Source organism: Manacus vitellinus, unplaced genomic scaffold (assembly GCF_001715985.3).
Source record: "Manacus vitellinus isolate BGI_N305 unplaced genomic scaffold, ASM171598v3 scaffold_12_pilon, whole genome shotgun sequence".
Lineage (NCBI taxonomy): Eukaryota > Metazoa > Chordata > Aves > Passeriformes > Pipridae > Manacus > Manacus vitellinus.
The window spans coordinates 11,835,742-11,846,047 of record NW_021938949.1 but is presented as its reverse complement, the minus strand read 5'-3'; positions in this window follow the sequence as shown (position 1 = coordinate 11,846,047).

Sequence of the window (10,306 nt, the reverse complement as noted above, 5' to 3'; positions counted from 1 at the left end):
GGTCTTTACCTGAAGTATTAACTAGCAAACAGTTGTTGATCTAATAAAAATATTTAGCCAGGGTGATTCAACTCTACTGCTACAGTATGTTTACAGTACCTGCTGGTCTGCTGTTATACTTGTCCAATTTGGACCAGACTTTTCCAGCAGTCTAGATCCTCTGCAGCATTCAGAGATTAATTTTCATGCCCTGTTAGCCTCTGACCAGGTGTTAGCTTGCTCGTCTTGATTGAAATCCTGCCTAGGCTGACCTTAATGCATCTTCCCCTCTCTGTGGAGTTACCTGCTGTTTCTGCATTTGAAGCTCCGTAACTTTCCTGGTCAATATTTCTATTCCTGTCTGCAGACTTTTAATTGCACTTTTGATCCCTTAGCCTTCCCTGCTGGGTGCCTGGGCTCTGTGGCTCAGATCTTTGCTGGGTTGCCTTTCTGCTCTTCCAGCTCATCAGTTTGCTCCAGTTCACTGGGCTCTGGGGGTGGCTTTGCTGAGTGTCTGCAGCAGAATCCTTTGTTGTGATATCCAGACGTGCTTCTCCCTCCTACCAGCAGCACAGTGTTTGGGCTAGAAAGTATTTTATAGTGCCTTTTTCCCCCCCTAATAATCCTCTGATCTACATCATAGCATTTATCTGGCCTGCTGCTTCCAGTCTGTAAATGCTGTGAGTCAATCCTTTTGTGCATCAGATGAAGATTACTATGATTACAATGTTTCTTGGTCCCACCAAACCTTTCAGTAGCTGCTGCTACCTACATAAACACATCCCAGATTCACCTTTGTGCCACAAATGCACAAACTGAGATAATTTACTTTGGGCAGAGAGAATGCTTCAAAGTTCTGTGAAGTCCTACACTAAGAATTTGGAGCATTTTTGTTCATCTATCCCTTCTGCTTGAGAGCTGATTTTTGGCTTCATGTGCTTGTAATTGAAATTTGATGTTGTTCATTTTATAATATCGTTAATATGCAAAATGGTACACACTGTTTGATTTGTAAATGGCTCTTTTAAAATAGATGATCTTGAAAATTAATGAATCAGGCTTTCAAAAAAAAAAAATTGCCATTTTCTTTCCCTTCTCCTGTCCCTTTTTTGATGTAGGTGAAAAAGGGTTTGACAGTATGGAAATTATGAAAATAAGCAAATTAATTTCATCAAGTGCACCATTAATTATTCATTAAATATTTGAAAAGCAGCATCTTAGCTTCGTGTGTGTGTCCGTGTGTGTGTGTGTGTGTATATATATATATATATATAGTATTATTCACCATCTACTCTATACAGTGTTGTGTCTTGATTTCAGTAGGTGTTTATTATTAATTTTTATCATAACTTAGTCAAAAGACTGGTTCCCTTAATCAGATGCTTTTGAACTGATAGGACCATTGTTGCTCCTGTTCTAAGTGTGTGGGCATTTCAAGTGGTGAATTAGGTGCACTGTATACTTCTTATAAAGCATCACACACCATAGTGCTACAGCTAAATTGAAGTTGCTTTCATACTTTGGCTGAACATTCAGTTCATCTTATGTATTGTGTTTTGTAGAGCAGATTTGTTTTGTTCCACATGGGTTTATATTCTCAGAAATCTTACTCCAAGCCCTGATGAGGAGATTTGAAATTGTACTTCCATGAATTTCAAAAAGGTCAAGTTCTGTCATGTAATGAAGTAAGATCAAAATAAGAACTAGAACTTCTTTAGAAGCAAACTATGAAATAGCCATGGAGGTTATGTTGTCATTGGTAACAATAAGGAATAAAAAACATTAGCTCAGCAAACTGCTTTCAACTCCCCAATGGATTTCAGGCACCAAAGTTGCTTTGATTGTTAACTTCATCTAATGTTAGGGTGTCACTCAGAGATGCTTTGTGAGCTCATTGGCTTTACTTTGGACACTAGAAGTATTATGTACTTGTAAGTGCATAAAAGATTTATGGAAGTGGGTTTTCTGACTCACTGGACTTTCAGCACTGTTATTTTGACCTCATCTCACAAAATAAAAAGCTTTTTACAAAGAAGTTCTGAGTGTCATGTAATTAGATGCATTGGAAAATCAATAGTGTCTCAATAAGTGATGCTGAAAAATTATTAGCAAACATCTACTCAGGCACTGGAGATCACATACACTGTGCTAATCAGAAGGAGAGAGGCCATTATCAGCAAAAGTCATGCAGCTTTCACAGAGAACAACAGATGCCCCAAGACAAGGTTGATAATGAAATCAGAAGCATCCCAGTCTATGTAATTTATTCACTTTACGAAGCTCTTGATCCAATTTGCCATATGCTACGGGATATAAATTTTGAGTATATGTTTTTATCTCTTATATACTTATCATTGCACAAAAATATCAAAAACTTCAGCAGGAGAATGTTAAGGGTCTGGTAAGAGCAAGGATCTGTGAAAGCAAGGGCACTTCAGAGATTCCTCTTTAGATTATAACATGGGCCGTTGAATTTGAGTCTGGCAGCTTGGGCCAGTATTATGTTGTGTGGACTAGGGGTGCTTAATAATTTCTGATAAACTACACTCTCCAGACCTTGACAACAGCAAAGGGAAAAGGAGGCTGGGACTTGAAATGACAATTTCCTTTTCCTGGTGAAAGCTCCGGGAGGAAGGAGAGAAGACACAGGATGAAATAAGTTTTTTTTACTTAGGCTTGACTTCTTGCAGGGCTTGCCTGTTGTGTGTGAGGGTGTGCACTGGTCCTGTAGAACACCAGCTCTGTGTGGCTGTGGTGGTGAGGGGGCAGAGCTGATGCACCCACTGAGTCCTAGAGTGAAGTTTGTGGCCATAAATATTCTTGGCAAAGGAAACCTGCGATGATATAAGTAGCAGAAGGGTTTGGTGGTATATCCCATTCTGTCCCCTGAAGTTCACCTGCTCTTGCTTGACCTCTGCAGATCTGTGCTGCCCCCCAGTTGTGCCTTGCTTCCATATCAGGAACACTTGTCCTCTGCAAATAATTATTTCTACATTATATTTACAATTCTCCAAATGTTAACTGGTTGAAAGCAGCAGTCAGTCTGCATTTTATGTCCTGAAGGAACCAGCCTGTCATGTTTTCTTTGGAATATGGGAAAATCATGTGAGAAATGGCAGGGAGCTAGAAGCTAATAGTGAAACATGTTTGTTTTCAAAGAATAACAGAACACTTACTTAAAGGCAGACAATCTAAAGATGTGTTCAGAATGTGTAATTCAGCAAACACTAAGGAATAAGACTTGAAATCTGAAGGAACAAAGCCTGCAGTTAAGTAAAATATCCAATTAAGCTATCTGCTTGGCTGCAAAACATCATCTTGACAGACAATTAGTTCTGGGCAAGTCAAACATTTCAGCTATGAATTTATACAGGGCAATTAGAGAAACTAATCTATATTTGATGTGTGGAAGTGGTAAATTGGAAGGCTTCAGAATGAATATGGAAGTTTAGACTATGTGGACTTCCCTGCACTCTTACCACAGTATGTGGAAGGAAGTGGTGGTTTTCTAGATGACCCTTTAGTACCTTTTTTATCTGTAGAATGTCTCCAGCAGGATCATGTTACTGATTTCTGATTAATACTGGAGGTGCTGAATGCAATTCAATTTTAATAGCCACACACAAAAGAGTGCACAAGGTTACAGATAATATGTGGAACAGACTTAGAAATTGTTTTGCTAAAATGGAATCACAAACTCTCTTCTTGACTCTAAGCTTTGCTTTGTTGCTGGATCCTGGAAATGGTTTCCTCTCCCTGACTCTGAGATCTCTCAGATGCACAGCTCAGGTGGTGACTGGACTCTGACTGGCAGGACACCCACAGCACTGCTGGAATTACCAGTAGCACCTTCTTCTCTGCAACAGAGCCAGGGAAGCCATGGGGCTTTTCAGCAGTGTAGGGGAATTCAGATTTTGCCATCCAAGGCTGATTAGCTGTGGCTGGGCTGCTTCTGCCCAAACAAAGGAAGAGGGAAGGGAAAGAGATTGTCTTAAGGGAGGCATCCCAGAGCTAACTTTGAACCTCCAATTGCTTCTAAAGGAAGCAGCAGCAAGGAACAATTGGAGGACTGAGAAATGACAATATCTGTTTCTGTAAGACTAACTCCAAGAACTTGGAACTTATCAAATATTCAGCCTGAATGCATGTGTTACTGTCTCATTTGCATACTAAGTGTTATAGAATACTCCTAATTTTCTCTTGAAAAAAACTTAGCTGTTATTAGTTTATGTCAGGTTAACATTTACATGAGGATACTGATATAGAGCTGAAATCCTATTGGGGCTTTTAAATATCTTTTTTTTTTTTTTTTTCTGCTTCATATATCTCTTATTTAAGAAACTGCTCTTAATTCCTCAACTTCTAGTGAATAAAAATTTTGGATGTACAAGAGTTTCAGGGCATGTCATCCCAGTCTAATCTGTAAAATACATAGTACTGTATTATTCCTAGTAAAAAATAACAAGTTTTTCCCCCTCTCCTTGTCCCCCTACTTTTGGTCCTGTGATCTTTACTTTAACTAGCCCAAGGATTTGTTCTGTTCCTTATCCCTGCAATGCCAGAGACACTGAGAAATCCTTGGGAAAAGCTATAATATTTCTCTAGATAATATTGTCTCATTGTTTAATTGTGTTCCTGGAAGCAAACCTCCTACTACCCACCCAGCCCCTCTCTGCCAAGTACATCCTGATCTTAAAAGTGAATTTTAGCCATTTCAGGTGTGGAAAACTTATCAGCACAAATGCAGTTCTCATTTTGCCAAGTTTTAAGTTTATTACAAGCTGGAAATGCTGAACTCTACGAAGGTCTTGAAAAGCAGAGTTTATAATGGAAGTGGCAACTGACCATTAGCTGGTGGGGTTATGGAGACACTGCTGTAATAAATTGTTTTGACTTCATGAAATGCTGACATAAAGAAAGCACATTTGGTTTTAGAGCATAATTATCCCATTATTCTACTCTCTAAATTTTGTTTTACTGCTTTCTCCTAAAATAAATTTTATTACAACCATAAGCATATTAAGCCATAAAGAAGCCTGTCCCATGGGCAAGTGTTTGCAGTTTTAGTGTGTGCTTGGTACGTGCAAGACAAGCTGTGTATCATGTGACATGTGTAAGGATCATAAACTCAACCAGTGATTGAAAATGTTGATGTATCACCCTAATCACAGTTCAAAAGTTTGTACAGGTTACCTCATTAAACCATTGCTGAGCAAACACGTTGTTCAACATACAAAGCACAGCTGTAAGACATATTTTCTTGAGAAAAGGAAACCAATAAGAACTGGGGGGTTCCATCCACTGTTCTTTGAAGTTGGGTGTTTGTTTTATTTTGGGATAATAGTGAAGACCTGAACTCCTTTGGAAGTACTCATGGAAATCAAGTTGCTAGTGCTTTTCCTTTCTTCACCAGCACAAGGTTGGAGTTTGTGAGCTGCTATGTCTAGACCACAAGCACTGTCTCCTGTTCAGGTGTAGTTGTTCCATGGCAGATAGCAAACATCCAGACTGGTAGGCTGTCAGTAGATGAACATGATGATGTAAAGATATACATCTATATTCTGTTTTGTTGTGTCTTCAAAATGGCATGTCAGTTGAGGAAATATTTCCTATTCCTGTGTAACTTTTAGCAGAAATACTACCCTTTTTGAAAAAAATTATAGGTTAATATCAACTTGAATCTTCATCTGATTTCCTGCTTTTTATTTGTGTTTTTCTTTAATGAATATAGTTTAATATTTGAAGGTACCAAAAAGGGTTGTGTCTACTGGAGATGTGCCATTAGAGAACACTTATGGCTTGTCACTTCTATTTATTAATTTCTGACTCATTGAAATAATCTCCCTACAGATAAAGATGATTTTAAAACAATGAAGATGAGCAATAATTTACTTGGAAGATATAGCCTAGTTTTTTCATCCAAGCAGGTGATGTTGGATAAAGAAAAATTAGGCTTTGCTGTAACAAGACTTGGAAGCTCGTGATTAGCTTAACCATGCAATAGTTAAAGTGAACAGCCCTGGACAGCCCCTGCCTGAGCAGTGATGTGCTGGCCCTTAGACTCTGACTGCTAGACCTGAGTACTGTGCTCTTCATTTGATTTTGGGCTCCAGTCTCCCAAGTATTTCTCCCTTAGATCTCATTTGCTGTGCCTTACCAGCTACATGTCTAAAAGTAGATGCTCCTTCATAATAAGCATCTCCTCCCATGTGCTGCCTGTCCTAAATTGTGGCTATAGACTTGTTCTGTCTCTACAATGACTCCTCTATATCATAGTGAGTGAAATACCTCATATCTATAATGCTACCACTGTGTGACCATTCATATTGATTAGACAAAGTGATGAAGCAGGTAGAAAAAAGGGAAGAAATATCAGCGATGCCAGCAGTCTCCTGGGTGTGATGGAACACACTTCAGAGCAGTCTGTTCCCCTCCCCCTGATCTCAAAAGTTATCAATTAAGAGACAAATCACAGCCAGCTCCTGTACAGCACCATCTACAGAAATAACTTACTCCTATGAAAAATATTTATTCAGTGTTCTGGTGATTATGAATTCATATTGTGATGAAATTTATGCATCTGAGAAGGAGTAGAAGTACACTGATATTAAGTGTGAGCTGTATATTTAATGCCACTATTAATAATAAGCAGTAAAATGTTTGTAATCCAGAAAAAAAAAAAAGAGAGCATTGAGATGTTATGGAACATCCATCACCTAAAGAAGATAAAACCACTTCCTTCTGTGTTTTATATAAATAGATCCTAACTAAAGCTTGTTTGCTTAACTTTATTCCTCTAATATGGTGTAGAACTAATAGGCTGTATGTGGACCACCTCACAAGGCAAATACATTATTCATGGGGAAGTACTGACTTGTGTACTACACTGCATGTGTTCTGCCTTAAATTTGGAAGGCCATCATTTATCAGTTTGACACTTTCTAAATCTCACCAAGCACTGTGCTTACTGGTTGCCTGCTCTCACTGGGGTTCAGCTGGGTGTTTGACCTTGCCAGCATTCCTGACTCTCTTTATAAGGAAGATTGTGTTTGAAAGGGGTAATCTGTAATAGGTGTCCTTTAATGATTAACGTAATGGAAAAAATAATGGAAGGTTCTAGGGAGTACGTTCAACATTTTTCAATTAGTGAACTGGTAACATTTTAATTAATTATCAGAAAGTTAGTCGATGAGGTGTTATCCCTTTCAAAGATGTTAAGTTTCCACTCCCTGCTTTCTCAGAATGTTAATTTAAGGAAAGTGGTCTTTCCTGGGAGTTAGTGAGTGTGAATACACTACTGACAACATTCTCACTTCACAAATTTGGCAAGGGTGAAAACAGTAAATTCCCAGCTTGGGAACTGCAGTTCATGCAGGTGGTGCAGTTTGCTCACCTGAGAATGGGTTTGGAAAGCAAGAAACATGGGGTAAAGGGGCTGGAGAGAGGGAACATAATTTTGCTGAACCCAACCTCCACAAGTAATGTCAGCTTCATCCTGGATATTGGAAATGAATGCGAGCTGCAATGCTTCTAGGAAAAATCCTTCACAGCCTTTATCTTTCCCTGTCTGAAAATAAGTGTTTTGTGTAGAAGCCCCAAGTTTCTTTTGGATCCAGTCACAACTTCAGTGAAGGAAGGAAGGCACAGTTATCTGCAGCACCTCAAACAGAGTCCTGTGCATGATTTTCATTGGGGCTGAGCAGGAGGGAAGAGAATGTCCTCTGTTATTATCCCCACTTCTATTTCTGCTAGAAGTAGTTCATGTTGTGTGTTTCCCTGCCCTTAATAAAGAAAGAAACTGCCCTCTGTCTTCCCGTGACAGAACACAAGAAGAGGGATTTTTAAAAAGGACGGTTTCTTCCATCTCATCTCTTACACTCACCCTTTCATCAAAGGAAAGCCATCAAAAAGACAACACCCAAAAGCACCAACCCACGTTTTTATTTGTATTTCCTTTCTGTCATGGACTGTCTGAGGGAAGAGCAGGGAAAGACAAGCTTTTGTCCCTTTTTTGCAAAACTCTTGAAGAAAGGCTTTGTTTTTGGCTGAACTTGTTTCACAGTTTTCAAGGTTTCAGGTGGGTGGGGATAAATTCTGCAAGCTTATACATAATTTTACTTTGCTGTGTGATAAGAGTTCTTCTCCAAATCCCATGGATAGAAGTTGGAAGCATCGAGACTTCAGTTACTGTTCCTTTAGGATAGGGGGAAAACTCCCCTCCATAAAGTCTTTGCTTTAATAGTTGGTAACTTCTGCTGTAGAATCACTCTGGGGATTTATCATGGTAAGTGAGAGATAAAGATGTTGAGTATTCTTTTTTCTACTTTTCCTTACACCAGATTCTTATCTCCCCATTTTAAACAGTTCCATCTACCTTTCACTGGGGCATGTTGTCATCTTTTACTACTGGAGAAACTGATGTAAGAAATTAAGTTACTTCAGTAATTTTTTTTTAATACATGTATTTGCACATATGAAAAATGTTTCCTGCAAGGCCCCTCCTTTCTTGTGTCTCATGTTTTATCTTGAAATAGAAACACTTGTCTGGTACACATTTGGAAGTGAAACACTGCTTGCTTTTTTTTCTCCCTGTTGTTGCTTAAGGGGAAAATTACGTCAGGATGATCTATTGTGGGCAGTTAAGTAAATCCAGCTCCAATTTGCATTCTACACTTTTATCAGTAGAACATTTCCCTTGGCCTTATCAGGGCAATTTAAAAATATGCAAACTATTGTCAGGTTCCCTGGAGGAGAACAAAAGGGTTACTGAATAATTCAAAGTGATGCTCTAGTGGTGGGTCTGTCTCCAGCTCTGTCATTTTTCATCTGTTGTATATAAATGACTACCTGCCTCAGTCCTAGTCTTAAATGTTGACCTTCCTGTAGTGACAAAGAGATTCCTTGCTCATTTGACAGTAACCTTTTCAGTGTGATCACTTCTATGCCATACACTATTAATGGAGCCACAATGAATAATAAATGCTTTTCAAGACAGCCTGCTTGTTTCAATTAGATCATTGGATTTCCCAGGAGTGGCTCCCATATATTGTCAGGTGTGATGTAGATGCTCATGCTAGCAAGTACAACCTGATGTTTTAAGAATAAAAGGTAAATGGCTTTGCTTGAACATCTATAAGCACGAGATACTGTGTGACAGGTAAAGACTTCATAAATCCATGCTCCCCATGCAGATGTATATATGTGTCGTGTAATATGTGAAATAGAGCAGAAATTTTAGACTGGATATATGTGGAATCTCCAGGGGAACAACAATATTAATATTTGTGCAAGGTAGTTTGGACCTAAACTTCTGTCATGTGTTGAAGATGAATAAACACTAAGTTGTTTTATTGATGTTTTACCACTGGAGTTACCATTTCATAGACGGGACTAGTCTGCAATTTGAAATGCTCAGGAACCAAAAGCTTTCATAACACTTTTCTGGTTACAAGAAAAGGACTTTTCTTGTTGCAAGAGAAGTTTGCACACAGGACTGCTGTGCCTGAAGGGAGATGCCTGGCTTTCCCCTTCTCCAGACCCCAGATCTGAGTAGTCCACTGCTGAAGAAGAAGAAATGACCTGGTTCAGAGTTTGTGAGCCTTTGCTCACCGTTTCCCACAGGGCTGGCAGCTAGACAATATGTTTCAGTATTTTATATTGACTCCAAAAAACTTCCACTTTTTTTTTTTTTTTACATGCTTTGGGGAAGGAGGAAAGAAACTCATTTATTTCAAGGGCCAGAAGTAGAAATATCTTGATGTTAACACAGAAACTTCAAATTAACCTCTAGACTTTAGATAATACAGAGGACTGGAGATGCATTAGTACAGGGATTTGTGCTAAAGCACCTACTGCCTGCTGTGAGGAAGGGTTATTGTTTCATTGCAGGACTGGGTTGCCTTGGAGGAGAATATTCCACCAGGCATTTGCTTGGTCTTTTACAGGGATTTTGTTTTACTGGGTAGCTCGTTCTTCTCACCGCTCCTGCCTGCCAGTGGAGGTATGGCTGGGCTGCATGTGAGGGTGAGAAGCTGCACATAACTTAGTTTTAACTAAAATCATAGGGGACTCTGTGTCAAATGTTATCCAGTACTTCAGACTTCAAACTGATGTGGCTCCACACCAAAAATAAGTCATGTCTGGAAGTATAGCTGCCTTTCAATTTTCTGCCAATTGAAAACACTACAAATGATTCTTTTCTTCAACAGACATAGGGAAGAAGGGTGAAAATATGTGCATCTGTGTTATCTTGCTTTAATTTTGTTTTGACTTAGATTTAATTATTTATGTATTGCTATTAAGCTATGATAGGGGAAAAATCTCTGTC